Here is a 27,635-nt window from a genome sequence, read left to right as displayed (position 1 = left end):
ACCAGGTGGCGAATCGCATCTCTGCATGTCTGGCAGACATATCAGTGTGGATGACGGATCACCACCTCAAGCTGAACCTCGGCAAGACGGAGCTGCTCTTCCTCCCGGGGAAGGACTGCCCGTTTCATGATCTCGCCATCACGGTTAACAACTCCATTGTGTCCTCCTCCCAGAGCGCTAAGAACCTTGGCGTGATCCTGGACAACACCCTGTCGTTCTCAACTAACATCAAGGCGGTGGCCCGTTCCTGTAGGTTCATGCTCTACAACATCCGCAGAGTACGACCCTGCCTCACACAGGAAGCGGCGCAGGTCCTAATCCAGGCACTTGTCATCTCCCGTCTGGATTACTGCAACTCGCTGTTGGCTGGGCTCCCTGCCTGTGCCATTAAACCCCTACAACTCATCCAGAACGCCGCAGCCCGTCTGGTGTTCAACCTTCCCAAGTTCTCTCACGTCACCCCGCTCCTCCGCTCTCTCCACTGGCTTCCAGTTGAAGCTCGCATCCGCTACAAGACCATGGTGCTTGCCTACGGAGCTGTGAGGGGAACGGCACCTCAGTACCTCCAGGCTCTGATCAGGCCCTACACCCAAACAAGGGCACTGCGTTCATCCACCTCTGGCCTGCTCGCCTTCCTACCACTGAGGAAGTACAGTTCCCGCTCAGCCCAGTCAAAACTGTTCGCTGCTCTGGCCCCCCAATGGTGGAACAAACTCCCTCAAGACGCCAGGACAGCGGAGTCAATCACCACCTTCCGGAGACACCTGAAACCCCACCTCTTTAAGGAATACCTAGGATAGGATAAGTAATCCCTCTCACCCCCCCCCCCCCTTTAAGATTTAGATGCACTATTGTAAAGTGACTGTTCCACTGGATGTCATAAGGTGAATGCACCAATTTGTAAGTCGCTCTGGATAAGAGCGTCTGCTAAATGACTTAAATGTAAATGTAATGTTAAATGTCTAAGACAGCTAGCCGTGGCTAACAAAGACTAGTAGCTAGTTAGCTGGCTAGCTGCTGATGGAAATTCCAGTTATAAGGAATCAAAATAGCAGATCCGTACCACAATGGGTGAGGCGGGTTGCAGGAAAGTATATTTAGTTCTTAGATAGAAGTGAGATTAAGATATATACAACAAAAAAAACGTCTATCTGACAAGTAAAGCATGAACGTTAACTCATTAGAATGGTCCGTGCTACCCGGCATCCTTGGGATGTCCCAGCCCCCATTGAAGTTGAAATATAAAAAAGGTAAGGGTTAAGGTTAGTGTTTAGGTTATGGATGTCCCAAGGATCCCGAATAGCACTGACCACGTTCGAATTGGCCCTGCCTGTATGTAGCTTTAAGGAGAGAAAGCGAAGGTCCAAGTCTGCCGTAAATATACATTATGCTGCCATAAAATAGGCCTGTCACATTAATGATGGCTAGATGAAGATGCATGTGCAGATGGGGTAAATAAACACTCCATCAAAAGCTGAAAGATGGAGACGGATTTGCAGTCTCTACTGTATAACTACATCATCGATGTGATTATTGACATCTCACTCGAGCGCTTCCTGGGATTTCTGTACATTCCCTCCCTTGCTCAGATATCATTCTCATTTGGATTGATTTGCTGACTGCAAATGAAAACTCCAAAATGGACATGGCATCTTTATTCTGCATGCTTCTCCTTTTCAAGCATGCCAAGACACAACCTTGAGCAATGAAATCAAAGATTTTTCCCAGCAGATTATTTCCTTTAGTATCACAGTACGCCTATCAAAAAAAGGGGATTGGTTTGTCATTTCGCTGTTCAAGTTGAGGTAAAGCAAACATACTTTTGTAAGCTCTCTCTTGTTAGGTCTGTGATATTCTTGGTGAGGAAAAGTTGAGTAAAATACTGCTCCCATTTTAACCCTACCTTATTCATCTGCTAAATCATAAACAACAAGAGGCCATTATCTTCTTCACATTTATATGAATAGAAAACCTTCTGGAGTGCCATATCGAATTATGGGCAGCTTAGATCTTACATTTATTTGTGAATGATCAAATCACCACATATCACATGCTTGCTATCCAGAGGCAGAACATTCTCAAAGGTGGCTATTGAAAATAAGATATGGCACACTGTGATTATGCTATAGGGAAAAGGTATGTATGTCATTTGAATCATTCCATGATTCAATCCAATACAGCTTTTTTCCAGGTGTGAAATCTCTGCTTTCCGTTGTTGCTGTCTATTTTCTGTCCTGCATCTGGACAGCTCGAATGGATGTGGGAGTGCTCACCTCAACAAACAATGTTAAACACAAAAAACATTTATTTTGTCATGGCATACAGAAGGTCAAAGCCAGTCAGAAGTTCAATGTTAAATAATGCTGCATTCACTACTGCCTATGTCCACAATGGTGCATAATTTCAGTAACATGTGGTACATACCGTACATCAATCATATGAATCACAAAACTGAACAGATAAACTTCCTGTTAGTGTTCATCCAAAATACTTCCCCAGTCTATGTTTGCCTCATCAACCATTGTTCCGAGCTATCCTGAATCTGTGCCACGTCCTCACCAATTGAAGTTGAAATGTAAAATGGTTAAGGTAAGGAATAAGGTTAGGTAAGGGCTATGGTTAAGGTAAGGAATAAGGTTAGGTAAGGGCTATGGTTAAGGTAAGGAATAAGGTTAGGTAAGGGCTATGGTTAAGGTAAGGAATAAGGTTAGGTAAGGGCTATGGTTAAGGTAAGGAATAAGGTTAGGTTAGGGCTATGGTTAAGGTAAGGAATAAGGTTAGGTAAAGGCTATGGTTAAGGTAAGGGCTATGGTTAAGGTAAGGAATAAGGTTAGGTAAGGAATAAGGTTAGGTAAGGGCTATGGTTAAGGTAATGGCTATGGTTGAGGTAAGGAATAAGGTTAGGGAAGGGCTATGGTTAAGGTAAGGAATAAGGTTAGGTAAGGGCTATGGTTAAGGTAAAGGTATGCGTTAAGGTAAGGAATAAGGTTAGGTAAGGGCTATGGTTAAGGTAAAGGTATGCGTTAAGGTAAGGAATAAGGTTAGGGCTATGGTTAAGGTAAAGGTATGCGTTAAGGTAAGGAATAAGGTTAGGGCTATGGTTAAGGTAAGGAATAAGGTTAGGTAAGGGCTATGGTTAAGGTAAAGGTATGCGTTAAGGTAAGGAATAAGGTTAGGTAAGGGCTATGGTTAAGGTAAGGGCTATGGTTAAGGTAAGGAATAAGGTTAGGTAAGGGCTATGGTTAAGGTAAGGAATAAGGTTAGGTAAGGGCTATGGTTAAGGTAAGGAATAAGGTTATAGGTAAGGGCTATGGTTAAGGTAAGGAATAAGGTTAGGTAAGGGCTATGGTTAAGGTAAGGGCTATGGTTAAAGTAAGGAATAAGGTTAGGTAAAGGCTATGGTTAAGGTAAGGGCTATGGTTAAGGTAAGGAATAAGGTTAGGTAAGGGCTATGGTTAAGGTAAGGAATAAGGTTAGGTAAGGAATAAGGTTAGGTAAGGGCTATGGTTAAGGTAAGGAATAAGGTTAGGTAAAGGCTATGGTTAAGGTAAGGGCTATGGTTGAGGTAAGGAATAAGGTTAGGGAAGGGCTATGGTTAAGGTAAGGAATAAGGTTAGGTAAGGGCTATGGTTAAGGTAAGGAATAAGGTTAGGTAAGGGCTATGGTTAAGGTAAAGGTATGCGTTAAGGTAAGGAATAAGGTTAGGTAAGGGCTATGGTTAAGGTAAGGAATAAGGTTAGGTAAGGGCTATGGTTAAGGTAAGGGCTATGGTTAAGGTAAAGGCTATGGTTAAGGTAAGAAATAAGGTTAGGTTAGGGCTATGGTTAAGGTAAGGAATAAGGTTAGGTAAGGGCTATGGTTAAGGTAAGGGCTATGGTTAAAGTAAGGAATAAGGTTAGGTAAAGGCTATGGTTAAGGTAAGGGCTATGGTTAAGGTAAGAAATAAGGTTAGGTTAGGGCTATGGTTAAGGTAAGGAATAAGGTTAGGTAAGGGCTATGGTTAAGGTAAGGAATAAGGTTAGGTAAGGGCTATGGTTAAGGTAAAGGTATGCGTTAAGGTTAGGCAAGGGCTATGGTTAAGGTAAGGAATAAGGTTAGGTAAGGGCTATGGTTAAAGTAAGGAATAAGGTTAGGTAAGGGCTATGGTTAAGGTAAGGGCTATGATTAAGGTAAAGGCTATGGTTAAGGTAAGGAATAAGGTTAGGTTAGGGCTATGGTTAAGGTAAGGAATAAGGTTAGGTAAGGGCTATGGTTAAGGTAAGGAATAAGGTTAGGTAAGGGCTATGGTTAAAGTAAGGAATAATGTTAGGTAAGGGCTGTGGTTAAGGTAAGGGCTATGGTTAAGGTAAAGGTATGCGTTAAGGTAAGGAATAAGGTTAGGTAAGGGCTATGGTTAAGGTAAGGAATAAGGTTAGGTAAGGGCTATGGTTAAGGTAAGGAATAAGGTTAGGTAAGGGCTATGGTTAAGGTAAAGGTATGCGTTAAGGTAAGGAATAAGGTTAGGTAAGGGCTATGGTTAAGGTAAAGGTATGCGTTAAGGTAAGGAATAAGGTTAGGTAAGGGCTATGGTTAAGGTAAAGGTATGCATTAAGGTTAGGTAAGGGCTATGGTTAAGGTAAGGAATAAGGTTAGGTAAGGGCTATGGTTAAGGTAAAGGTATGCGTTAAGGTTAGGTAAGGGCTATGGTTAAGGTAAAGGTATGCGTTAAGGTTAGGGTAGGGACGTCCCAAGGATCCGGATAGCACTGACCATCAACTATTATGCTGAATCCAAGGCAGAGTTTATTACTTGTCACAATTCAACCCGCCATAATTCAGCCTACATTTACAAAGGCAAATAAATAATACACCTCTGTCAGAGCTGCCAAAGTAAACCTTTCTGTGGATGAGCCTTGCTGCAACTGTTCTCATCAGAAAACTGAAACTTTCAATCCAATCTATTTCGGCAGATGAGTTGCTTGAGCACTTCAGTGATTACTGGAAGATTTTCAAGAGATGATTTCATTATTTCTCTACTCCCTTTCACCTCATCCACATAACTCTCAAAGTTATTTCAATGTTCACTCTCTTCCAATGTTACGTCGGTAATGACTTTACAGCCTTTTGACATAAAACATTTCAAAATGCCCATGTATGTAAGTCTTGGTACGCTACCATTGTTCAGAAATTGTGTAGGTGAGTGTGTAGCTAACCTAATTTTAATTAAATATCAAGTACATTTCCCATTAGAACCAAGGTGGCTTGTTGTACTGCATGACCTTAGATATTTATCTTTCGTCATAGGAAAATCTGCTATTTTTCCATAGTATCTGCAGTAATTATTTTCTGCTCTGGCCTTGTATTATCTTTCCTTGTCAAGAAACAGCTAGAAAAACTATTAAAGAAAGAAGATGAAGAACAATAAGTGAACCCTCATGTTTACCCATGGTGCTGTGTTTTAATGGAATGTATTCAAAACTCCTGCGAGATCAGCTTATACTCCACAGGGTCTAAATACTACACCCCCCCACATTACATACTTTTTCATTCCTTCCATGAGAAACCAGAAATGTTGTTGACTTTTTTTCCACCACTTTATTTGGATGCTGGGGAACCCTGAGGGTTATACGATATACTGCACGTAGCTAGATGTACCCAGGCGTTTTTTCATTAGCTAGTTTCACTTAGTTTCACATTCCAGCTCAGGTTTCATCTGTACTACGATGGTGGATATTGCTCGTCCGTCTGCCGCCAACTCTAACGGGCTAATAACTGATCGTGCGTGTCACACACGGCCAGTCGAATTCCGAACTCGTCATTGAGACAATGCTGAAACATCAATCCATGAGCGAGTCAGTGCCACATTGACATGTTTGCCAAAATCAGCATGGAATTAAAGTTATCTTGCAAATTCAGCAGGCTATGATGTGAAATAGGCTTTTAATAGTGCCGTCTTTCTCTTACTGCGTATTGTTAATGCCATCTTTGATGTGCTTTACTGTGCTTATCAATGAACACAACACCCTTTTCCCCACCCCTATTGATAAAATATTTTCATAACTTTTTACTCTACGTGAACTTTCAAATGTTCCTTGTAATTACAAAAGAAGTAATGTGATATTCATTTTAATGTCTTTAAAAAAAATATATACAGTTGAAGTCGAAAGTTTACATTCACTTAGGTTGGAGTCATTAAAACTAGATTTTTTTTGTGTTCATTTTTTACCCCTTTTTCTACCCAATTGTTAGTAGCTACTATCTTGTCTCATCGCTACAACTCCCGTACGGGCTCGGAAGAGATGAAGGTTGAAAGTCATGCATCCTCCGATGCACAACCCAACCAAGCCGCACTGCTTCTTAACACAGCGCGCATCCAACCCGGAAGCCAGCAGCACCAATGTGTCGGAGGAAACACCGTGCACCTGGCAACCTTGGTTAGCGTGCACTGCGCCCGGCCCGCCACAGGAGTTGCTGGTGCGCGATGAGACAAGGATATCCCTACCGGCCCACAGACCTCCCGGTCGCGGCCAGTTACAACAGAACCCAGAGTCTCTGGTGGCACAGCTGGCGCTGCAGTACAGTGCCCTTAACCACTGCGCCACCCGGGAGGCCGTAAAACTCGTTATTCAACCACTCCACAAATGTCTTGTAAACAAACTATAGTTTTGGCAAGTCGTTTAGGACATATACTTTGTGCATGACACAAGCCTGAAGGTACCACGTTCATCTGCACAAACAATAATACGCAAGTATAAACACCATGGGACCACGCAGCCGTCATACCGCTCAGGAAGGAGATGCGTTCTGTCTCCTAGAGATGAACGTACATTGGTGCGAAAAGTGCAAATCAATCCCAGAACAACAGCAAAGGACCGTGTGAAGATGCTGGAGGAAACAGGTACAAAAGTATCTATATCCACAGTAAAACAAGTCCTATATCGACATAACCTGAAAGGCCGCTCAACAAGAAAGAATCCACTGCTCCAAAACCGCCATAAAAAAGGTTATGGTTTACAGCCGCACATAGTGACAAAGATCAACATTTTTGGAGAAATGTCCACTGGTCTGATGAAACAAAAATAGAACTGTTTGGCCATAATGACCATTGTTATGTTTGGAGGAAACAGTGGAAGGCTTGCAAGCCAAAGAACATCATCCCAAACGTGAAGTACGGGGGTGGCGACATAATGTTGTGGGGGTGCTTTGCTGCAGGAGGAACTGGTGCACTTCACAAAATAGATGGCATCATGAGGACGTAAAATTATGTGGATATATTGAACCAACATCTCAAGACATCAGTCAGGAAGTTCAACCTTGGTCGCAAATGGGTCTTCCAAATGGACATGGACCCCAAGCACACTTCCAAAGTTGTGGCTTGAGGACAACAAAGTCAAAGTTTTGGAGTGGCCATCACGAAGCCCTGACCTCAATCCTATAGAAAATGTATGGGCAGAACTGAAAAAATGTGTGCAAGCAAGGAGGCTTACAAACCTGACTCAGTTACACCAGCTCTGTCAAGAGGAATGGGCCAAAATTCACCCAACTTATTGTGTGAAGTTTGTTGAAGGCTATCTGAAAAGTTTGACCCAAGTTAAACAATGTAAAGGTAATGCTACCAAATACTAATTGAGTGTATGTAAACTTCTGACCCACTGGGAATGTGATGAAAGAAATAAAAGCTGAAATAAATCATTCTCTCTACTATTATTAAGACATTTCACATTCTTAAAATGAAGTGGTGATCCTAACTGACCTAAGACATAGAATTTGTACTAGGATTAAATGTCAGGAAATGTGAAAAACTAAGTTTAAATGTACTTGGCTGAGGTGTATGTAATCTTCTGACTTCAACTGTGTAAACACATTTGCAAGAGGGAGGGAATCTGATTTAATTGGTCCTCAACTTTCGGCTCAGACACTCCATTTAGGATGAATTGTGTCAATTCTGAGTTAGCCTGCCCCAGAGCAGGATAGTTCTGAAGCATTTGATGCAATAGAAATTAATCTGACTAAAAGATGAGCCACTTGTGTGGTACCAGTTATCCCGACTTGAACTCAAAGTTGACCAAAGTTACCTCGCTAACTCCTTAAACCAGATACATAGTATACCCTTCTGGTCTCTCTGGAGAGAAACTGCCATTTGTCTGTCGTTTTTTCCTGCATATAGGCCATAATTGTTGGGGCCTGGTAGATATTGGAGTAGGGAGAGTCCATGGGCCCATTCATAGGAGTTCATCAGCATGCGAGAGGGCACCCGCGGTCACTGCAGTGACTGAATGCAGACTTCCCAACGCCTAGGCTTTAATCTCTCCCCTTCATCCATTCATTCAGCCTCAGAAATGGTGCTGTGGATCAGCTGTATGGTAAATATACTCACACACATCCTCTCTCTTTCCCTCTTTCTCCCTGCTTCTTTCCTCTCTCTCTCCAACTTTTTTTTCCCACACACATCTCCCCCTGTGTGACCTTCCATGTCTTAGTACTATCTTAGTACTATCCCCTTGTATGACCTTCCCTGTCTTAGTACTACCCCCCTTGTATGACATTCGCTGTCTTAATACTACCTCCCCATGTGACTTTTCTGTCTTAGTACTACCTCCCCCTGTGACTTTCCCTGTCTTAATACTACCTCCCCTTGTGATTTTTCCTGTCTTAGTACTACCTCCCCCTGTAACTTTCCCTGTCTTAATACTACCTCCCCTTGTGACTTTCCCTGTCTTAGTACTACCTCCCCCTGTGACCTTCCCTGTCTTAATTAATACTACCTCCCCCAGTGTGACTTTCCCTGTCTTAGTACTACCTCCCCCTGTGACTTTCCCTGTCTTAGTACTACCCCCCTGCGACTTTCCTTGTCTTAATACTACCTCCCCCAGTGTGACTTTCCCTGTCTTAGTACTACCTCCCCTGTGACTTTCCCTGTCTTAATTAATACTACCTCCCCCAGTGTGACTTTCCCTGTCTTAGTACTACATCCCCCTGTGACTTTCCCTGTCTTAATACTACCCCCCTGCGACTTTCCTTGTCTTAATACTACCTCCCCCAGTGTGACTTTCCCTGTCTTAGTACTACCTCCCCTGTGACTTTCCCTGTCTTAGTACTACCCCCCTGCGACGTTCCTTGTCTTAATACTACCTCCCCCAGTGTGACTGTCCCTGTCTTAGTACTACCTCCCCTGTGACTTTACCTGTCTTAGTACTACCTCCCCTGTGACTTTCCCTGTCTTAATTAATACTACCTCCCCAGTGTGACTTTCCCTGTCTTAGTACTACCTCCCCCTGTGACTTTCCCTGTCTTAGTACTACCTCCCCCTGCGACTTTCCTTGTCTTAATACTACCTCCCCCAGTGTGACTTTCCCTGTCTTAGTACTACCTCCCCTGTGACTTTCCCTGTCTTAGTACTACCTCCCCCTGCGACTTTCCTTGTCTTAATACTACCTCCCCCAGTGTGACATTCCCTGTCTTAGTACTACCTCTCCATGTGACCTTCTCTGTCTTAGTACTACCTCCCTCAGTGTGACCTTCCCTGTCTTAGTACTTCCTCCCCCAGTGTGACTTTCCCTGTCTTAGTACTTCCTCCCACAGCGTGACCTTCCCTGTCTTAGTACTACCTCCCCCAGTGTGACCTTCCCTGTCTTAGTACTACCTCCCCCAGTGTGACCTTCCCTGTCTTAGTACTACCTCCCCCTGTGTGACTTTCTCTGTCTTAGTACTTCCTCCCCCAGTGTGACCTTCCCTGTCTTAGTACTACCTCCCGCAGTGTGACCTTCCCTGTCTTAATGCTACCTCCCCCAGTGTGATCTTCCCTGTCTTAGTACTACCTCCCCTGTCTTAGTACTACCTCCCCCTGTGTGACTTTCCCTGTCTTAATACTACCTCCCCCAGTGTGACCTTCCCTGTCTTCGTACTACCTCCCCCTGTGTGACTTTCTCTGTCTTAGTACTTCCTCCCCCAGTGTGACCTTCCCTGTCTTAGTACTACCTCCCCCAGTGTGACCGTCCCTGTCTTAATACTACCTCCAACAGTGTAACCTTCCCTGTCTTAGTACTATCTCCCCCTGTATGACTTTCCCTGACTTAATACTACCTCCCCCAGTGTGACCTTCCCTGTCTTAGTACTACCTCCCCTTGTGTGACTTTCCCTGTCTTCGTACTTCCTCCCCCAGTGTGACCGTCCGTGTCTTAATACCACCTCCCCCAGTGTGACCTTCCCTGTCTTAGTACTACCTCCCCCAGTGTGACTTTCCCTGTCTTAATACTACCTCCCCCAGTGTGACCTTCCCTGTCTTAGTACTACCTCCCCCTGTGTTACTTTCCCTGTCTTAATACTTCCTCCCCCAGTGTGACCTTCCCTGTCTTAGTACTACCTCCCCCAGTGTGACTTTCTCTGTCTTAGTACTTCCTCCCCCAGTGTGACCTTCCCTGTCTTAGTACTACCTCCCCCAGTGTGACCTTCCCTGTCTTAATACTACCTCCCCCAGTGTGACTTTCCCTGTCTTAGTACTACCTCCCCCAGTGTGACTTTCTCTGTCTTAGTACTTCCTCCCCCAGTGTGACCTTCCCTGTCTTAGTACTACCTCCCCCAGTGTGACCTTCCCTGTCTTAATACTACCTCCCCCAGTGTGACCTTCCCTGTCTTAGTACTACCTCCCCTTGTGTGACTTTCCCTGTCTTAGTACTACCTCCCCTGTGTGACTTTCCCTGTCTTAGTACTACCTCCCCCAGTGTGACCTTCCCTGTCTTAGTACTACCTCCCCCTGTGTGACTTTCTCTGTCTTAGTACTTCCTCCCCCAGTGTGACCTTCCCTGTCTTAGTACTACCTCCCGCAGTGTGACCTTCCCTGTCTTAATGCTACCTCCCCCAGTGTGATCTTCCCTGTCTTAGTACTACCTCCCCCTGTCTTAGTACTACCTCCCCCTGTGTGACTTTCCCTGTCTTAATACTACCTCCCCCAGTGTGACCTTCCCTGTCTTCGTACTACCTCCCCCTGTGTGACTTTCTCTGTCTTAGTACTTCCTCCCCCAGTGTGACCTTCCCTGTCTTAGTACTACCTCCCCCAGTGTGACCGTCCCTGTCTTAATACTACCTCCAACAGTGTAACCTTCCCTGTCTTAGTACTATCTCCCCCTGTATGACTTTCCCTGACTTAATACTACCTCCCCCAGTGTGACCTTCCCTGTCTTAGTACTACCTCCCCTTGTGTGACTTTCCCTGTCTTCGTACTTCCTCCCCCAGTGTGACCGTCCGTGTCTTAATACCACCTCCCCAGTGTGACCTTCCCTGTCTTAGTACTACCTCCCCCAGTGTGACTTTCCCTGTCTTAATACTACCTCCCCCAGTGTGACCTTCCCTGTCTTAGTACTACCTCCCCTGTGTTACTTTCCCTGTCTTAATACTTCCTCCCCCAGTGTGACCTTCCCTGTCTTAGTACTACCTCCCCCAGTGTGACTTTCTCTGTCTTAGTACTTCCTCCCCCAGTGTGACCTTCCCTGTCTTAGTACTACCTCCCCAGTGTGACCTTCCCTGTCTTAATACTACCTCCCCCAGTGTGACTTTCCCTGTCTTAGTACTACCTCCCCCAGTGTGACTTTCTCTGTCTTAGTACTTCCTCCCCAGTGTGACCTTCCCTGTCTTAGTACTACCTCCCCCAGTGTGACCTTCCCTGTCTTAATACTACCTCCCCCAGTGTGACCTTCCCTGTCTTAGTACTACCTCCCCTTGTGTGACTTTCCCTGTCTTAGTACTACCTCCCCTGTGTGACTTTCCCTGTCTTAGTACTACCTCCCCCAGTGTGACCTTCCCTGTCTTAGTACTACCTCCCCTGTGTGACTTTACCTGTCTTCGTACTTCCTCCCCCAGTGTTGTCTTCCCTGTCTTAGTACTACCTCCCCCAGTGTGACCTTCCCTGTCTTAATACTACCTCCCCCAGTGTGACATTCCCTGTCTTAATACTACCTCCCCCAGTGTGACCTTCCCTGTCTTAGTACTACCTCCCCCGTGTGACTTTCTCTGTCTTAGTACTTCCTCCCCCAGTGTGACCTTCCCTGTCTTAGTACTACCTCCCCCAGTGTGACCTTCCCTGTCTTAATACTACCTCCCACAGTGTGACTTTCCCTGTCTTAGTACTACCTCCCCCTGTGTGACTTTCCCTGTCTTAGTACTACCTCCCCTGTGTGACTTTCCCTGTCTTAGTACTACCTCCCCCAGTGTGACCTTCCCTGTCTTAGTACTACCTCCCCTGTGTGACTTTACCTGTCTTCGTACTTCCTCCCCCAGTGTTGTCTTCCCTGTCTTAGTACTACCTCCCCAGTGTGACCTTCCCTGTCTTAATACTACCTCCCCCAGTGTGACATTCCCTGTCTTAGTACTACCTTCCCCTGTGTGACTTTCCCTGTCTTAATACTACCTCCCCCAGTGTGACCTTCCCTGTCTTAGTACTACCTCCCCTGTGTGACCTTCCCTGTCTTAATACTACCTCCCCCAGTGTGACATTCCCTGTCTTAGTACTACCTCCCCTGTGTGACTTTCCCTGTCTTAATACTACCTCCCCCAGTGTGACCTTCTCTGTCTTAGTACTTCCTCCCCCAGTATGACCTTCCCTGTCTTAATACTACCTCCCCCAGTGTGACCTTCCCTTTCTTAATACTACCTCCCCCAGTGTGACCTTCCCTGTCTTAATACTACCTCCCCCAGTGTGACCTTCCCTGTCTTAATACTACCTCCCCCAGTGTGACCTTCCCTGTCTTAATACTACCTCCCCCAGTGTGACCTTCCCTGTCTTAATACTACCTCCCGCAGTGTGACCTTCCCTGTCTTAATACTACCTCCCCCAGTGTGACATTCCCTGTCTTAATACTACCTCCCCCAGTGTGATCTTCCCTGTCTTAGTACTACCTCCCCCAGTGTGACATTCCCTGTCTTAATACTACCTCCCCCAGTGTGATCTTCCCTGTCTTAGTACTACCTCCCCCAGTGTGACATTCCCTGTCTTAGTACTACCTCCCTCAGTGTGATCTTCCCTGTCTTAATACTACCTCCCCCAGTGTGACATTCCCTGTCTTTTCTTTCCACTCAGGGTTTGATTCCTTTTCCCCCCATCTCTGATCTCAATCCTTGACCTCTAGCCTCAGAAAATACTTGATCAAAGGAGCTCTGACATAGGGTAGCAAAAATAACTCTGGATCGGAAAATCACAGTGCAAAGCAGTAAGATACCAAAGTGCAGTACTGCATACGCATTTCATATGCAGAGCATTTGAACTAAATTTGGTGAGCAAACTCTGACCTTGGATATGCACTTTAAAAAATGGTGGCTCTACATAACCTTGGGTAAGAACTTATGTGCTTGCCAGGGACAGGCTTTATACTTCAGGGTTTACCTTGATTGTGGCATCTTATTTCAAACATGTAAAATGTTCAACATGTATTATTTGTCTCATGGCATTGGTGAAAAGTGATGCTTACCCAATCCCTTTAATATGTCCCTATTGTACAGTTTATGTACTTAAGAATTACTTTGGAAACAGAACACAAAAATGATTCCTTATTAAATATGGCTAACAGTCAGTTGTTGATGCTTCTTGAGGAAAAAAGCTAGTTTTGTTCTTAAGTAGAAATCAAGAACCACGTTGTTTGGAAGGAAAAATTAGCCTCAGCCATGTAGCTTATCAAACAGACACTAATCTACCCAAACATATTTTAGTGATAAGGCTGAGCCCTACTAAGTACCCCAAAGTCGTGATGGGCGACAACGCCGGCTTTGACAAAATAAATGTGTCTTGGGCCTGTGTACGTACCGAGTGACAGTGCAACTGCTTGCTACGTCAACCACCACTCTCCACTTCAGTTAGTCCTTCGTTTTTATGGCAGTCAAACTGACAACTGTGTCATCCAGAAGAGGCTTTTTCCCCTGACAATGTCATGTTATTCAAAAACCCTCTTTTACAACAAAAAGGAATCACTGTGAAGAGCCGTCTTACTGTGAAAGGACGATTGCTACACATTCAAACATATTTCCTTGACAGGGAGCTAATTTATTTCTGATCTAATGTAAAGTGCTTAATGAAATAGTCAAGGACAATGATATGAAATGGAGGTACAGACAGAATCTACATGCTAACAATAGCCTTGTCTGACACAACAACAATCAGGGAGATGGAATGCAACAATCCAACATGGATGCTACAGGAACACATAAACAACATGTTCACCAAGCTTAAAAACCAAACTGACCTCCCTGTTTTGGCTGCTGGGATATAGAGAGGGCTGCTTAGAAGAGGACGTTTCCGTGGTGAACCCCTTGGAGGCCTGGGTATACTGTGGAGGGAGTCTGCCGGTTGTCTGTCCCCTTGCCAGATCATCTTGGCACTCATCCGTGGCTTACCACAGCCAAAAGGCAGCACTGACAGTGATACTTGTCCCACAGGAGTGGATTGAAAAAATGAACACAGTACAGTATCAGAAAATATGTCTGTTTCAAAGGATATGTGCCCACATACACACTTGTTTACAAATCTAAGAGTTGAAGACAGCAAGGACACCAAGCTTGTATACATTCATGATGATTTAGGCGATTAAGTAGCTTGTCCTTTGAGATGAGTCAAAAAATAATAATATCTGTGTTTGTTTATCAAATTTAAAAAATCTAATTTGTTGCATGTCTCTGTAGAAAAGAGAGATGCGATTTACACGGCAATGGAGAGTGAAATTACTTGAGTACTTCAGTTCTTTGCCACTACTTCAGTTCTTTGCCACTTATTTCACTCCTAGTGAAAAGGCCAAAGATATGCTATGGTAATGTTCCTGTCCAAATGACATATTGTAATGCAGTGCACTGGCTCATGCTTGGTTGAGTCCATGTTTTAAACAAGGAGATGTAGACATCGGCTGAGGCTCATCATGAGTCTTGTTCTGGAGGCAGCTCTGCAGAGTGGTCACTAGCTGGCACAGCCACAAAGTCATAACATCTGATTTTGAACCTAGCCATAACCCTAACCATAAGTTAAGACTAAATATAACATTGTTTTAGACATTTTTACAATATAGCCAATTTTGACTTAGCAGCCGGCCTATACACAGGGAAATCGCTCAGTTCTGCCTCCAAGAAATGACTACACTAAAGATCCATTGCTACTACTAGGGTCTACTAGGGTCTATAGCCAACTCTGATCGCTAATTCCAAGACACATTTGAAAAGAGATGTCAGCTTTCAAGCCACATTTAGAGAAGAACGCACTATAAAAAACTTTGTAGGATGAATTAAATCAGCAAGATTAGTCCACAGCAAAAGTGGCACAAAATAAGAGATTGCAGTTTTCCTGGCTTTCAGAATAATTCCTCCAATACGAACCCAAAAAGCATGTCGGAATCTGCGGTGTGTGTGTGTGTCTGTCTAGCGATAAATTAACTAACCTTGTAATTGTGTTTGACAGCCTGTATAAAGATATGACTCTGGACCACTCCAATCACTGGGCCACTCCAATCACCGGGCCACTCCAATCACCGGGCCACTCCATTGCGATTCCCCAGCCTCAGGACTGTATGGGAGCTAATGTATCTCATCACTGGTATTCTCACTGCTCAGGCAGCCAGTGAAAGACAGTCTGATAATGGTTATCACCCCTCCCTGACTGCTCATATGGAGATAGCAGAGCTACTTCAGAAGTGTGAATGCTTCTTTCCATGTAGAAAGGGGCTAACGTGTGACATGGAGGTCAAAAATTCTAAATGGTTGGATTCGAGTGGAATGGCATTTTTCATGTAGCTTGTGTGCATGGTTAAAGGTAAACATGAAAGATGTGTCATCAGACTATGGAAACGCTCTATCTACCGAGATGGTTTCATTGACAGACAAACGTCTTTACTTTGACATAAACATACTGTGACTCTTGTAAAGCTTTTGAAAATGTATTGTGACCCACCAGGTCAACCAGACCTTTGTCTCTACTACCCAGAACATGTATTTTATTTAACCTTTATTTAACTAGACAAGTCAGTTAAGAACAAACAAACCCTAACCCGGACGACGCTGGGACAATTGTGTGCCACCCTATGGGACTCCTAATCACGGCCGGTTGTGATACAGCCTGGAATTGAACCAGGGTCTGTGGTGATGCCCCTAGCACTGAGATGCAGTGCCTTAGACTGCTGCACCACTCGGGAGTCTTAAGCTGCCATCCAAAAGGAATTGGCCTCAACAGACCATTTGGGAAACACTACTGCAAATACTAAGCTCTATACCTCATTCTGAATGACACAAACAGAGCTTTTTACTTATTCGATCATATGTTGAACAAAATGCCTGGTTCAGCACCAGTTGAAGCCCAAGAGAAAGGTAGTTATTTGCAGTAATTCATTCTGCCAACATTTAGATGATGCATGACGCTTCGGTCGAAGAGCCAAAGAGGAAACTCAGTAACGGGTATCCCATGGTAACCACAGAGAATGGCAATAGCGTTCCTTCTATCTGTCGATCTCTCCCCTGCTCTCTCTACTCACCACCTCCAATTCATTCCTGTCCTTCACGCCTCCACCTATCATGTTCCACAGAAATAAAGCCGACAGACAATAGCTAAGTTTGCATCCAATTGGTGACAGATTTGAATGTGAATATTCTAAAACCGCACAATAACAATACTTACATGTTCTCGCCAGAGACGTTTCCGTCAAATTGACTTGGGTTAGGCTGTAGCTGTTGACATAATGCACATGCAAATAACTTATTGCTATTATTTGTATTTGTCAAACAGCAACCAAGCATTGATCATCATGTCAGTAGAATTAGACTCTTGATATTTATTGGAAAGGAACATCAAGCTCATCACCTTGCACTTTCACCACCCTGTGAAGTTCATCATCATTTATTTAATCTGCAGACTAATGTACTGCATGCTTTCCTGAGTTGTAGTGGGAGGACCACACACCATGGTTATTATATCAATATTGTCATCATTTGTCAACATTTGGTTTACCGACAATTTTTCTGTTTCCATCAGGCCTGTCATGACACTTTCTTGCCTAAAAAGGTTGGATGGAAACTGACTTGGAAAAAAGAGGAGCTCAATGGGGTGGTGATAAAGAGATACACAGAGGACTAGTGCCCCCAAGCCTGTTTTAGCATGGAAAGTGCCATGGAGGACATTCAGAAAATGCAAAAGCCCACATTCACACAACTTTAAGTTTGAAACATTGTGTCATTTTTGACTGGTCAATTTCATCATCTCTTGATCGATTCATCATTTCCACCGGCCACTTTCCAGCACAAGGCTTGCCTTTGTACTACAAGAATGTTCAGATAGAGTTCTCAGAGGACTAAGAATTAAGAAAGGTTACAAGGCCATGCATTGAACTTGGAATGAATACAAAAATTGTTGCACTTCTGTGTGTATTTACTGACTGACCATTATGACTTTGAAGTCAATAATTTCTACTGTTTTTATTTCCATTTATTCCCAGTTTGACAAGGGCATATTCACTTCATATCTAGATAATAATTGTTATTCCCAACAGAAACTATCGTGCAACGTACTGTATCTATCCTGCCTATCATCTATCTGCCCAATTATTTACAATGTCTTTCAATCATCCATCCATCTTCTATCCATCCATCTATCCATCTTCCATCCATTCATGTTATCCACAAACCATTTGTGGGTAACATAAATTACAATAATTTAGACAAATGGTCCATGGAGTGTTACCTCTTTACAATCAATACAGTATAATGTATGCTGTACATATGCACCTGCATGTTACACCACCTTAACAAACATAATGTTGTGGTTGCTTAGATTGACAGATGGATGGATAGATGGATTAAAGGATGGAAGAAGGAGTGGATGGAAGATGGATGGATTATTTTATTCGGATCCCCATTAGCTGACGCTATGACGACAGTCTTCTTGTTGTCAGACTTAATGAACAAGACTAAAAGACTTTACAATTTATATACATTTAAAACCATTAACATGTAGACATTTCAGACATGGGTGGATGAAGGAAGAAGGAAGACGGATGGATGAATGATGGATGGATGGATGAAAGACATTGTAAATGAAAGTTGGGCAGATAGATGATAGGCAGGATAGATACAGTACATGAATATACAGTTATGCAATTCAGAGTCATTTGTCAAGGGCACTTCCTTGTTTAATCTGTGTTTTAGTATATATAGTATAGATATTTACTAGCAGAGAAAGGCATCTGAATTATTCTTCAAAATACTATCTGGAATTTTGCATATGCTACTTTATAGAGAACTTTACATGTATGACAAGGAAAGTTTATGTACAAGTTCACAAAAAGAAAGATCTGTTTTAAGCATGAAATTCAAACAATGTTAACCAGACACTTTGAGAACAATGCGTCTTCCATTTCCCCTATTTCAGATAGAGGAACTCCAGTCCTCGGGGGCCGGTCACACTTTTTCCTCATCCCTAGCAAACACAGCCGATTAAACTAATTGCATTCTAAACTGAAGATCATGACTAGTGATCAACTGGTGAAAGGCAAAAGCAATGAGAGCAAATGAACACCATGTGATGTTCTTCATTGTGGAATAAACATCTCAGGCATAACCAGGCCCACTCATGATCACAAATAATGAAATTATAGCAGGAAATGAGAGAGAGCTTTCTGTGGTGATATTGCTTTTTCACTTGCTACATAGCCTGAATCATAATATTTTCCAATTGCTTTCAGTTGGAATACAATTGCAACTGGCATGCAATTTATTCAAGGATGAGGGAATAAGGGAAAGTGACATTCATTGATATGGGATATTCATTAAAAGCCATATTTTTTTAATTTCCTCCAAATTGAAAATAGGAATAACAATCACGCAATGCACTAAATGGCCGTGCCACAAATGCAGGTTCCTTTGTTTGGCCTTCAAGTCAAAACAGGGAAATAATGATTAGGTTGAAATTGCTTTTGACATCATGCAGCGTCGGTTGCTGTTCTTCTTATAATGGTTAGTATCTCTATTACCATGGCGTGTAAACAAACCCATACCCTATCATCTTGTGTCATGATGCTTCTTGCCCCCAATGTCAGAGATGTTTTTTAATTTTCAGAAAACATGGCAAGTCATCCATCTTGGCTGATTAAAATTGGTTCACACAACTAGTTCAACATAGCCTCACTACATACATTGCATTCGAAAGGTATTCAGACCCCTTGACCTTTTCCCCATTGTTATGTTACAGCCTTATTTTAAATAGATAAAAAGGTTTGTTTGCTCATCAATCTACACACAATATATAATGACAAAGCAAAAACAGGTTTTACATAAGTATTCAGACCCTTTACTCAGTACTTTGTGAAGCACCTTTGGCAGTGATTACAGCCTTGAGTCTTCTTGGGTTTGACGCGACAAGCTTGGCACACCGGTATTTGGGGAGTTTCTCCCATTCTTCTCTGCAGATCCTCTCAAGCTCTGTCAGGTTGGATGGGGAGTGTCGCTGCACAGATACTTTCAGATGCCTCCAGAGATGCTTGATCGGATTCAAGTCCGGGCTCTGTCTGGGCCACTCAATGACATTGAGACTTATCCCAAAGCTACTCCTGCGTTTTCTTGGCTGTGTGCTTAGGGTTGTTGTCCCCTTGGAAGGTGAACCATTGCCCCAGTCTGAGGTCCTGAGCGCTCTGGAGCAGGTTTTTATCAACGATCTCTCTGCACTTTGTGCCACATTCAGGCCAAAGAGTTCTCTCTTGGTTTCATCAGACCAGAGAATCATGTTTCTCCTGGTCTGAAAGTTTTAGGTGCCTTTTGGCAAACTAAGTGGACTGTCACGTGCCATTCACTGAGGAGTGGTTTCCGTCTGGCCACTCTACCATAAAGGCCTGATTGGTGGAGTGCAGCAGAGATGGTTGTCCTTCTGGAAGGTTCTCCCATCTCCACAGAGGAACTCTAGAGCTCTGTCAGAGTGACCATTGAGTTCCCCGTTGCTCAGTTTGGCCGGTTGGGCAGATCTAGGAGTCTTGGTGGTTCCAAACTTCTTCCATTTAAGAACAATGGAGGCCATTGTTATCAATAACCTTCAATGCTGCAAACATTTTTTGGTACCCTTCCCCAGATCTGTGCCTTGACACAATCCTGTCTCTGAGCTCTACAGACAATTCCTTCGACCTCATGGCTTGGTTTTTGCTCTGACATCTGTGAGAGCTTATATAAACAGTTCTGTGCCTCTCCAAATCATGTCCAATCAATTGAATTTACCACAGGTGGACTCCAATCACGTTGTAGAAATGTCTCAAGGATGATTAATGGAAACAGGATGTACCTGATCTAAATTTGGATTCTCATCGCAAAGGGTCTGAATACTTACATTTGCTAAAACGTCAAAAAACCTGTTTGCGCTTTGTTATTATGGGTTGTGTGTAGATTGAGGATTTTTTTGACTGAATCCATTTTAGAATAAGGCTGTAACGTAACAACAGGTGGGAAAAGTCAAGGGGTCTGAATACTTTCCAAAAGCACTGTACAGTGTAACTATTAGTATCAGCAAGTAATGTTGAACACTAGCTAACTATTAGTAGTAGTAGTAGTAGTAGCTGCTAAGATAACTACCTAAGCCTAAATGCTATAAATCATGATAATGATGATAGTAAGCTAAATTTTCATAAATTCCTCTTCTCTCCCACAGATTCCCATAAGATCTCAGGCTTCAGGATGGGAAATGCTTAACAAGGAAGAAACAGATGAAGACACAGAAGGGGACCATGCAACCCTAGGTTTTATTTTAAATAGTTAATCTGGTTTCAATTTCTATTCTGATTTGTACTACTATAAAAGGGGAGAAAAATACCCCGTTTATCTGAATTAGCTAGGCTACTCACTATACCAATGATTGGCTACAGATTTTAGTCACTGCAAATAAAATTGTTTTCCCAATGTATCTTTCTATTAAATTACATTTGGTTCTCACTATGTATTGCATTTTTGAGGAGAATATATGCTGTTATAAATAGCCAGAAGGTTTCCACTTTCTCTGAAGCTACATTAAAAAATAATTGAAATATTGGTCGGCCTAACTCATTAATAAATGCTCAGCAGGTTTCCACTTTATTTAATGGTATCTTTTTAGCAGTTATAAAATGTTGGTAACTCATTTGTTAATGCTCAAAGGATTGCCACTTTAAAATTCGGTATCATTTTAGCAGTTATGCATGTGGGTAAATCATTTATAGATGATTTGAGAGTTCACTCAGAGCTTAGACATACTGTACAGTGCATTTGGAAAGTATTCAGACCCCTTGACATTTTCTACATTTTGTTAAGTTACAGCCTTATTCTAAATGGATTTAAAAAAAAGTTTCCTCATCAATCTACACACAATCTGAAATAACTTATTGACATAAGTATTAAGACCCTTTGCTATGAGACTCGAAATTGAGCTCAGGTTTATCCTGTTTACACTGATCATCCTTGAGATGTTTCTACAACTTGACTAGAGTCCACTTGTGGTAAATTCAATTGATTGGACATGATTTGGAAAGGGACACACCTGTCTATAAAAAGGTCCCACGATTGACAGTGCATGTCAGAGCAAAAACCAAGCCATGAGGTTGAAGGAATTGTCCAAAGTGCTCTGACAGAGGATTGTGTTGAGGCACAGATCTGGGGAAGGGTACCAAAACATTTATGCCGTATTGAAGGTCCCCAAGAACACAGTGGCCTCCATCATTCTTAAACGGAAGAAGTTTGGGACCACCAAGACTCTTCCTAGAGCTGGCCGCCCGGCCGAACAGAGCAATTGGGTGAGAAAGTCTGAATACACTGTATTTAAAGGCAGTATTGGGTACTCATCACTACATAATGTGCAGGAGAGAAGATTCAACACTGTTAATTAAACATGTTCAGTCAATGAATGGTGGGTATGAATACCAAAACATTCAACATTGTGGGAAGATACCACCACCGTTTCTCCAACCAAAAGGAATTATGGTTACCGTTTCACAACACCATACTTGGAGTGTTGATATACTCTGATAAGGGGTAATATGTAAGGAATAATGTTCCTCCTGAGCCACCAGGTCTATGGACATAATGGAGACTGGCTATATATTTATTGCCACAAATACATTTCTGCACTTTGCCTAAAGTTGCAGTAAAATAAAGTTGCAGTAAAATGTAAATATATACAACTTGACAGTGTTAGGTCTATAAAATGACAGTATTCTGCTGAATTCTTTTTACTGTAAAATCTTGATTAATTTTGTGCTGTCAACAAAAATGGGACTTAAATGGGAATTAAACTAATAACCCCTTGCTCGCTACCAACCTGTAATGTCCTGCTACAGTGCAGCTATACCACTAGATCTGTGAGTGTAAAAGAGATTTAAACTCACATGGTACAATTTGGTATCTTGTAGATAACGGGATATTTTTTGACACAATATTTTGAATATAAGCTATGATCATTATTGCATTTTAAAATATGGGTGGGGGCAATGTACTGGTTGGGGCTCATTGGCATATTTTAGCGCGTGATTAAATATATGTGTATTTGTGCCAACAGTCAATGGAAATGTTGCAAGAAGTTTGATGGTTAGTTTTGGCGATGCAAGTTGAGCAACTCCTTTGACCCTGTTCTGCAAACTTTGCACGAGAATGTGTCAGTAATGAGCTGCACTGTAAAGAGGTTATTGTCCATTTTCCAGTAACTTAATGAAAACTTGATGCTGTGAATTTGTAATTTTTTACAAAGCTGCAATATGTACATTTTTGCGCGACCTGACCAAATGTGTGTTATAGATCTATCATGCTTATTAAAAGCAAGTCTAAGAAGCAGTAAATCTGTTCTATGCGAGCTATTTCTATGCTTCCTGATCTCTGTTTTTGCATCTTTTACATTCATTCTCAACGAGTTCAAACACATGAATGCATCCAACTGGTATTTACGACGTCACAACTGGTAAATTCCCACCTGTCACGTTCTGACCTTAGTTATTTTCGTTATGTCTTTGTTTTAGTATGGTCAGGGCGTGAGTTGGGTGGGTTGTCTATGTTTGTTTTTCTATGAGTTTGTATTTCTGTGTTTGGCCTGGTATGGTTCTCAATCAGAGGCAGCTGTCAATCGTTGTCCCTGATTGAGAACCATACTTAGGCAGCCTGTTTTCACCCTTGATTTGTGGGTGATTATTTTTCCGTTTCAGTGTTTGCACCATTTGGGACTGTTTAGGTTTTCATTTTGATTCTCTTGTTCTTTTATATTTTATATTCATTTTCCATTAAATTACATGATGGATACACACCACGCTGCATTTTGGTCCTCCGATCATTCCTACTACTCCTCAGAGGAGGAGGAAGAAGAAACCCGTTACACCACCTCCCACATGGTTAGGAACTCTGCATTATATTGAATATATTGGGAAGAAAATGTACCATTATACTAGATTATCAGATTATCTGCACATGTACCCTAAAAAGTACCATTTGAGTTCCTATGTGTACCTACAAAGGCACCTAATGTGTACTTTTGACCTTTTTGTACACCAGGGAACAACACTGTACCGTAACCATACTCTTATATTTGAGAGTGTGTGGATACATGTTCTTGGTAACAAATAACCATATGGTGGCAGTGCTGAGATCAGGTCTGCACCAGCTATGAGGGTGTTGGCAATCACGTATGTATGTTTGATCTGATTAAATATAGACCTTAATGTCAAGTGTCCTTGAGCACAGCTACTTTTCGTTGGTGTTGTCAGATAATTGCATGATTATTGACTTGATTCCCGGGCAACTTTTAGCAGTGAAGAAATGTATTCTTGCCAATAAATCTGTGGCCCATATGTGTCATGGCCACAGACCTGGTGGTGAAGTAGGACATTCATGTTGCTAGCATCCAAGAGGCTGTGAATTCAAACCATAGGTGTTGTTGTGTCTGTCCCAGGTGTGCTAACCAATGCTGATGTCAATTCCATTTAAGTTCCAGTCACTTCAGAAAGTGAACCAAATTCCACATTTTCCGGTATTGAATATAATTGGAATTTCTGTGTACTTCCTGAATACAGTTCATTGTTGTACAGTATATTTACTGTAAAAATACAATTTAGCTGTATAAAAACATAAAAGGTTGTTTCCACCATTTTCTCTGGTACTCAGTAGCCGGTAACTTAATATAAAATTACAGGATTTAAAAAAAACTTTGTGCCAAAAGCACATCGAAACAATTACCCTACGTTTACATGCAATTGCAAACGAGGTGTGCCACATTAAGTTGCAACACGGGCCAAAAAGTACCCAAGTGTATTGCAATTCACAGTAAATGCACTGGCGTTAAAAAAATTGGGATCTCTTAGAAATGTCCTTGTTTTTGAAAGAAAGCAATTTTTGGGTCCATTAAAATAACATCAAATTGATCACAGATACAGTGTAGACATTGTTAATGTTGACAGATTTTTAATGGAATATCTCCATAGGTGTACAGAGGCCCATTACCAGCAACCATCACTCCTATGTCCTAATGGCACGTTGTGTTAGCTAATCCAAGTTTTTCATTTTAAAAGTCTAACTGATCATTAGGGAACACTTTGTGACATTTCACACGTGAAATCCTATGACAACGTGTTTTTGGAACACTTTGTGACATTTCACACGTGAAATCCTATGACAACGTGTTTTTGGAACACTTTGTGACATTTCACACGTGAAATCCTATGACAACGTGTTTTTGGAACACTTTGTGACATTTGTGACATTTCACACGTGAAATCCTATGACAACGTGTTTTTGAACACTTTGTGACACACGTGAAATCCTATGACAACGTGTGAAACATTTCACACGTGAAACTATGACAACGTGTTTTTGGAACACGTGTTTTGTGACATTTCACACGTGAAATCCTATGACAACGTGTTTTTGGAACACCTGAAACAACGTGTTTTTGGAACACTTTGTGACATTTCACACGTGAAATCCTATGACAACGTGTTTTTGGAACACTTTGTGACATTTCACACGTGAAATCCTATGACAACGTGTTTTTGGAACACTTTGTGACATTTCACACGTGAAATCCTATGACAACGTGTTTTTGGAACACTTTGTGACATTTCACACGTGAAATTTCACTTTGTGACATTTCACACGTGAAATCCTATGACAACGTGTTTTTGGAACGCATCACGTTACACTTCACCTGTACAATCTCGTGACAATTTGAACCTACATGTGAAAGGTTATGCGATCACGTGAAAATCCACATGTGAAACTTCATGTGAAATATCATCACATGTGAAGTTACCCCAAAACACATGGTTTTACACGATTTCACATGTGCAAAATATGTGGAAATGTCACATGTGAAATCATGTTATTTTTCCATATGGGGTATTTTTTTATGAGTGAAATTATACTGTTGTACACAATCAAACCAAATACAATCTGAGATGAGACAATACTAAGGAAGAGATCCCACACTAGGGCACAATGTGCGTGAAACCAGCATTTGACCACAATTTAGCGAGAAATAAGATGGCCCACATCCCACCAGCTTTGGAAAATGGGAGCATGTCTTACTGCATCTGCTCAATGCAAACGCAGCCACATTCAATAGCTCTCACAGCTTCAGTATGTATACACCCTCGTCCATTCCAATAAAGTTTATGAAAAAATGTATCTAATCTCATAACAAAGTTGTGAACTCGCACTTAATCACTTGGTCACATATACGGCCGGTATGGAAGAGCAATTACTTGTCACAACGGCGCTTTCTCAACAGCCTTTCTCACCAAGATCCGGAAGGAACACCGGGCGAAGTGGGATTATAAATGGTTGTGCCATAGATTGTCACAAAGCCCCCTTTGCACGAGAAAGAAACACGCCGCGTCACCCATTACAGACACCCCTCACAAAGCAGTGGACTACCCACCCAGGGAGGAGAGTTTGTGTGTTTGACTTGCCTGTAATTATTTTCTGTCACAATTGCATTCACATAATAGTGGGCACACATTTTTTTATTGTGAATCAAAATTAAGTTAATGAAGTGTGTGCAACCACTGTGTCTGTAAATATGTGATTACAACAGACCTTTTCAAAACGCCAAAACATGTGGCTGGCATTCTATTCAAGTGTGAATGTCAGTTGCAACATCGAACCGAGTAATGTATGTCTTAGTCACAATACATAATTATGCTAAAATGTAATTACAATTGACCCTGACATTGTCCTTCAGTGTGACTCTGGTGCCATCTATTGAAGAATAACGAAATAAATAATTTAACAAAAGACCTCTCTATTCTTGCTCCCAACACACTGCTCTCTATCTCTCTTTCTATGCACCAGGCATGTTATTTAATGTAATAATACATGTTGATATATTTTATTAAACTACACCTTACAAATCTATGAATGATTAAAATCAGTATTTTATGGGACATGAAGGCGTCTTACAGTTGAAGCACCACCAATGCTCTTCACAACCGATGTAGGCTAACGTTACTCATGAATGAATGAATAAATATAGGCTATGGTATTTTAACAGATTGCCATAGGCTTGTGAAATAAAACATGTGTTTCAGAATAGTGGTCTACAAAGCCAAGAAGAGCGATGGATAAGGAATTACCTTCTTTTAGAACGTGTGAGTGAATGAGGAGGATAACAAAACAGCAGACTGCGGCTCCGGTTAAAGCCCACGCTAGTCGAAGGAGCTGCATCGTTGAGGGAAAAAAAGTCAGAAATCCCGGACGGAGCGCGCGGTCTTCAGCAGCAGCAGTTGGCTACAATGACAAATCCATTCTGATCCAATGCAGCAGTGTTTAAAAGAAAAGTGAGTTGATTCCCTAAGGCTACTCCGTTGGCTTAAATTCAAAGTAAAATACAAAATAGGCACAATCCATGACAGATAATTTTTATGATCCCTTCAATTCCAAATTAATGCAACCCTTTCGTTCTTCAGATAGCCTATAATGGAGAGAAAAGTTAAAGTCGTTAGACCATCACATCATTTGAAGTGAGGCATTTTCTCACTTTAATTGAATCTGCTTTTCACCGCAAATTATTAACTGAGCTTGGAGCGCAGTGACTCTGTGATTCCCACTCTCCGGGATGGCTAGTATGATATGAGACGGCTGCGCCACCGGAACACTTTGCAGCAATTGCGTAAAATGAAATTTGTCTCGATATTTTCCGCATTAGATATATCACTAACTAGACAGTGGCTGCCGGTTTGGGAAACGTCCATCTTCGCTGTCTCCAAGTTAGATCTCTCTTCGTCTTGTACCCATTTCGACTCTTTCCATTGTGTTTCACAATATTCCCAAAACTGATGGATCAGAAGTCAATATGAAACTACATCAAATAGGAGCTCACTGCTCACAGACTACGCTGAGCATCAGGTCCAGTACCATGTAATGCAAATACCCGGATAACTTGTGAAATTAATGATGGGCAGCTCGTGGAGACACTGCGGCGTCACTATACTGTTCAATATACCAATACGTCTCGGGCTTGCCCCCGTTCTTACCCGCGGCTTCACGAGCGACTTTCACTGAGCTCTCTACGTGACGTCACAGCCATTAGTGTTTTATCTCCGGGCAATTCCACAGGCTGTTTTCGGTTGAGGGCATATCGGGGGACATGATTCCGTTAGACCCATGACTACCTCTCACATTTCGCACAAAGACTTTGATACCTCCCATGCATCGATGATA

The 27,635-nt window shown here is 42.3% G+C and overlaps 1 protein-coding gene across 2 annotated transcripts in view; it reads right to left on the bottom strand.

Annotated features, from left to right (window-relative positions):
* The window catches only part of LOC124037020 (chemokine-like protein TAFA-5), a 119,177-nt gene that overhangs the window by 39,278 nt on the left and 52,264 nt on the right, over positions 1-27,635 (bottom strand). The window contains exon 1 of one of the 2 annotated variants that reach the window (XR_006839100.1): positions 26,549-27,422. The exons of the other annotated variant lie outside the window; for it this stretch is intronic. The gene's annotated coding sequence lies outside the window, so the exon portion shown is untranslated. Of the gene's footprint in view, positions 1-26,548; positions 27,423-27,635 lie in introns of those variants that run through there. 2 annotated transcript variants of the gene reach the window in all.

Source organism: Oncorhynchus gorbuscha, linkage group LG06, assembly GCF_021184085.1.
Source record: "Oncorhynchus gorbuscha isolate QuinsamMale2020 ecotype Even-year linkage group LG06, OgorEven_v1.0, whole genome shotgun sequence".
Lineage (NCBI taxonomy): Eukaryota > Metazoa > Chordata > Actinopteri > Salmoniformes > Salmonidae > Oncorhynchus > Oncorhynchus gorbuscha.
Note: the sequence above shows the minus strand (reverse complement) of the source record. Positions and strands in the feature narration are given on the sequence as shown.